General features: G+C 41.5%; 1 non-coding gene across 1 annotated transcript; it reads left to right on the top strand.

Annotated features, from left to right (window-relative positions):
* Window positions 1-5,171: 5,171 nt before the first annotated feature.
* Trnas-cga (transfer RNA serine (anticodon CGA)) lies at window positions 5,172-5,246 on the top strand. Its single transcript has one exon. It is a non-coding gene; the product is annotated as a tRNA-Ser (tRNA).
* The last annotated feature ends 337 nt before the right edge of the window (window positions 5,247-5,583 follow it).

Here is a 5,583-nt window from a genome sequence, read left to right as displayed (position 1 = left end):
CACATTCACACTATTTCACGATCTACACACGACGCAGACAGCTGGGGCACACTAATTCCGTCCTGGGGGATACGGGGTGGCGGCAGGAAGGGCATCCAGCCACCCCTTAAAAATAACATGCCAAATCCGGTTAACCATGGCCGACCCTGTGTAACCGCAGGACAAGGCGCAAGCGATAGATAGTGACCCCCGTCTGTGTTGCATCAACCTCGGCAATTAATCCGTCCGTTTGAGGTGTTACCGATTTCGTTGTGCGTCAAGTTACTCTCATTGTCAACGTAATCGTGTGATAATGAACCCTGCAAATATAGTGAGCATGACTGTAGGCCATTACAAACACAAAGGAGATCCATAGAGATTGCATAAAGGAGAGACATGCAACTGCATCCATAATCAGTTATTAATTTTACGTTAATGAAAATAAATTTTGAAAATGAATAAAGTTTAAACAGTGATGAGGGACTACGCAATTTTGCTACACGATAGGTTGTGGGAACAAGTTCACGAGCCCTACTGATGCATGTCACTTTTCTGTGTCCAAACCTTTGATATCTGAACGTTTGTCGTCAATTCATGGGAAACGTGGAGCCATCCTGAGTTACCTCAAGTATTAACGATATTTTATGGTCTCAGGCCGCGAGGCATGACGGTGTTCACACCATAGTCCAGGCAAATAAGGAAAAATTTACGAAATTTTGAAACTTTGTGAAAACACTCTTAGTGGATGTAGAAGTAAAAAACAAAAAAAGTTCCTTCCCCTATCGGCGGAGCTACCCCTTCCCCACACCTAATTATAATAAATTTCCTTGTTTCAAATTTAACGAAAAACGGTTCATTTAACGAAGTCATCTGTGTGACAGAAAATATTCCTGGTAAAATTCTACCTAGGTAAGGTGAAATGCATGTTTAAGCAAGGCAATTAGTTTATGAGTGCTAAAATTTGAAGGTAAAAAAAGTGAAATCTCTTTTAAAACAGACTTTTATTTATACAGTACAATTCTGCTTTATTATCTTTTACTTTAAATTTATGCATATTAAATTATTGGAATGAAAATCATTTTTCATGCAAATTAAGAATTTCTGTATAACAAATCCACAATTATTTTTGTTGTGATATATTTACAATCATACATGCAGCATGTAGACAATGGAAATACCACAGTATCTATCAAACAAATTCTTATAATTTTTTTTTACGTAGAACCATCATCCAAATCTTCTGTCAAATCACAGCAAGGCACATTAGTGCAGCTTTGTCCACGACAGTTTTTGCACATTGTTGTGCAATGTAGGCCAGCCTTCACACATCCGAACTTTCTTCTGATTAGAAAACTTCTATATTGAAAAATTATCTCTTTCTTAGCTTCACAAACATTAATACACAAAAAAATTACAGTTCTTGAGAGGACAAACGTAAGTAGTTTTTAAGATCAAATGAGATCTTTTAAAAAATGCAGTTCATAAAAATGGCATTAAGTATTCAACGGTTATTCCTATCCCTAAATTCAAATTGAAAGTGATGCATGACTGCTTATCTTTCCCTGTACTCAGGTCTCTGGATGTCTGAACCGAGAATGCGTAACAACGAGCTGTGGCAATTAACTACAAAATCTGAAATCAATAACCTTAAATTAAATCCTGTATTATTACTGATCAAGATAATCATAATGAAATGTTCTTCTCAATGTGCAACAGTCTCTTTCCTCATCTCAAATAATTGATGAGTAAATCAACATGTTTCACTTCCTCAGAATATAACCGCAATCGTTCCACTCCGCCTATTGCGTACTCATGACCCACCACTGCCGACTACTGTCTCCTCATCTCACGATTACATTGCGCATTATATCCCGCACATTTTGCAAAGCACAAATGGTCCAAGCAAATGTCCAGGCAACTGGGCATCTCTGATGACACCGCGTGCATATATTTTCAAACAGTACATAGGCATTACACGTTCATGACATCCAAATACTAGAGAAATGCATATGAATTTATCTATAGCCCCTTATCAAAGCTGCTGATGATATTCGCGCTGATGGAGCTTGTGTATAACATTCAGTGATGTCTAAGTCGTAATCAAAAATCACTGACAACAGTGGTTATTCAGACGTGTACCAGTGGCCTCTACCTAACTAAATCCAGACTCACACGGCGGCCGCATCTCGTGGTCGTGCGGTAGCGTTCTCGCTTCCCACGCCCGGGTTCCCGGGTTCGATTCCCGGCGGGGTCAGGGATTTTCTCTGCCTCGTGATGGCTGGGTGTTGTGTGATGTCCTTAGGTTAGTTAGGTTTAAGTAGTTCTACGTTCTAGGGGACTGATGACCATAGATGATAAGTCCCATAGTGCTCAGAGCCATTTGAACCATTTGAACTCACACGGCGTATGGCTTTGAGAGCTTAGTTGTTGTTCTTGTGGTCTTCAGTCCTGAGACTGGTTTGATGCGCTCTCCATGCTACTATATCCTGTGCAAGCTTGTTCATCTCCCAGTACTTACTGCAACCTACATCCTTCTGAATCTTCTTAGTGTATTCATCTCTTGGTCTCCCTCTACGATTTTTACCCTCCACGCTGCCCTCCAATGCTAAATTTGTGATTCCTTGATGCCTCAAAACATGTCCTACCAACCGATCCCTTCTTTTAGTCAAGTTGTGCCACAAACCCCTCTTCTCCGCAATTCTATTCAATACCTCCTAATTAGTTATGTGATCTACCCATCTAATCTTCAGCATTCTTCTGTAGCACCACATTTCTAAAGCTTCTATTCTCTCCTTGTTCAAACTATTTATCATCCATGTTTCATTTCCATACATGGCTACACTCCATACAAATACTTTCAGAAACGACTTCCTGACACTTAAATCTATACTCGATGTTAACAAATTTCTCTTCTTGAGAAACGCTTTCCTTGCCATTGCCAGTCTACATTTTATAACCTCTCTACTTCGACCATCATCAGTTATTTTACTCCCTAAATAGCAAAACTCCTTTACTACTTTAAGTGTCTCATTTCCTAATCTAATTCCTTCAGCATCACCCGACTTAATTCGACTACATTCCATTATCCTCGTTTTGCTTTTGTTGATGTTCATCTTATATCCTCCTTTCAAGACACTATCCATTCCGTTCAACTGCTCTTCCAAGTCCTTTGCTGTGTCTGACAGAATTACGATGTCATCGGCGAACCTCAACATTTTTATTTCTTCTCCATGGATTTTAATACCTACTCCGAATTTTTATTTTGTTTCGTTCACTGCTTGCTCAATATACAGATTGAATAACATCGGGGAGAGACTGCAACCCTGTCTCACTCCCTTCCCAACCACTGCTTCCCTTTCATGTCCCTCGACTCTTATAACTGCCTTCTGGTTTCTGTACAAATTGTAAATAGCCTTTCGCTCCCTGTATTTTATCCCTGCTACCTTCAGAATTTGAAAGAGAGTATTCCAATCAACATTGTCAAAAGCTTTCACTAAGTCTAGGTTTGTAGGTTTGTCTTTCCTTAATCTTTCTTCTAAGATAAGTCGTAGGGTCAGTATTGCCTCTCGTGTTCCAATATTCCTACGGAATCCAAACTGATCTTCCCAGAGGTCGGCTTCTACTAGTTTTTCCATTCGTCTGTAAAGAATTCGCGTTAGTATTTTGCAGCTGTGACTTATTAAACTGATAGTTCGGTAATTTTCACATCTGTCAACACCTGCTTTCTTTGGTACTGGAATTATTATATTCTTCTTGAAGTCTGCGGGTATTTCGCCTGTCTCATACATCTTGCTCACCAGATGGTAGAGTTTTGTCAGGACTGGCTCTCCCAAGGCCGTCAGTAGTTCCAATGGAATGTTGTCTACTCCGGGGGCCTTGTTTCGACTCAGGTCTTTCAGTGCTCAGTCAAACTCTTCACGCAGTATCGTATCTCCCATTTCATCTTCATCTACATCCTCTTCCATTTCCATAACATTGTCCTCAAGTACATCGCCCTTGTATAGACCCTCTATATACTCCTTCCACCTTTCTGCTTTCCCTTCTTTGCTTAGAACTGTGTTTCCATCTGAGCTCTTGATATTCATAAAAGTGGTTCTCTTATCTCCAAAGGTCTCTTTAATTTTCCTGTAGGCAGTATCTATCTTACCCCTAGTGAGATAAGCCTCTACGTCCTTACATTTGTCCTCTAGCCATCTCTGCTTAGCCATTTTGCACCTCCTGTCGATCTCATTTTTGAGACGTCTGTATTCCTTTTTGCCTGCTTCATTTACTGCATTGTTATATTTTCTCCTTTCATCAATTAAATTCAATATTTCTTCTGTTACCCAAGGATTTCTACTAACCCTCGTCTTTTTACCTACTTGATCCTCTGCTGCCTTCACTACTTCATCCCTCAAAGCTACCCATTCTTCTTCTACCGTATTTCTTTCCCCCATTCCTGTCAATTGCTCTCTTATGCTCTCCCTGAAACTCTGTACAGCCTCTGTTTCTTTTAGTTTATCCAGGTCTCATCTCCTTAAATTCCCACCTTTTTGCAGTTTCTTTAGTTTTAATCTACAGGTCATAACCAATAGGCAAGTGCTCTACCAACTGAGCTACCGAAGCACGACTCACGCCCGGTACTCACAGCTTTACTTCTGCCAGTATCCGTCTCCTACCTTCCAAACTTTACAGAAGCTCTTCTGCGAACCTTGCATCAGCGCACACTCCGCTGCAGAGTGAAAATCTCATTCTGGAAACATCCCCCAGGCTGTGGCTAAGCCATGTCTCCGCAATATCCTTTCTTTCAGGAGAGCTAGTTCTGCAAGGTTCGCAGAAGAGCTTCTGTAAAGTTTGGAAGGTAGGAGACGGATACTGGCAGAAGTAAAGCTGTGAGTACCGGGCGTGAGTCGTGCTTCGGTAGCTTAGTTGGTAGAGCACTTGCCCGCGAAAGGCAAAGGTGCCGAGTTCGAGTCTCGGTCGGGCACACAGTTTGAATCTGCCAGGAAGTTTCATATCAGCGCACACTCCGCTGCAGAGTGAAAATCTCATTCTGGAAACATCCCCCAGGCTGTGGCTAAGCCATGTCTCCGCAATATCCTTTCTTTCAGGAGTGCTAGTTCTGCAAGGTTCGCAGAAGAGCTTCTGTAAAGTTTGGAAGGTAGGAGACGGATACTGGCAGAAGTAAAGCTGTGAGTACCGGGCGTGAGTTGTGCTTCGGTAGCTCAGTTGGTAGAGCACTTGCCCGCGAAAGGCAAAGGTCCCGAGTTCGAGTCTCGGTCGGGCACACAGTTTTAATCTGCCAGGAAGTTTCATATCAGCGCACACTCCGCTGCAGAGTGAAAATCTCATTCTGGAAACCAGAGGTTGACAGGAATGGGGGAAAGAAATACGGTAGAAGAAGAATGGGTAGCTCTGAGGGATGAAGTAGTGAAGGCAGCAGAGGATCAAGTAGGTAAAAAGATGAAGGCTAGTAGAAATCCTTGGGTAACAGAAGAAATATTGAATTTAATTGATGAAAGGAGAAAATATAACAATGCAGTAAATGAAGCAGGCAAAAAGGAATACAGACATCTCAAAAATGAGATCGACAGGAGGTGCAAAATGGCTAAGCAGGGATGGCTA

The sequence above is a fragment of the Schistocerca gregaria genome, chromosome 4, assembly GCF_023897955.1.
Source record: "Schistocerca gregaria isolate iqSchGreg1 chromosome 4, iqSchGreg1.2, whole genome shotgun sequence".
NCBI lineage: Eukaryota > Metazoa > Arthropoda > Insecta > Orthoptera > Acrididae > Schistocerca > Schistocerca gregaria.
The sequence above is the reverse complement of the archived record's forward strand: the minus strand, read 5'-3'. Positions and strand labels throughout refer to the sequence as shown.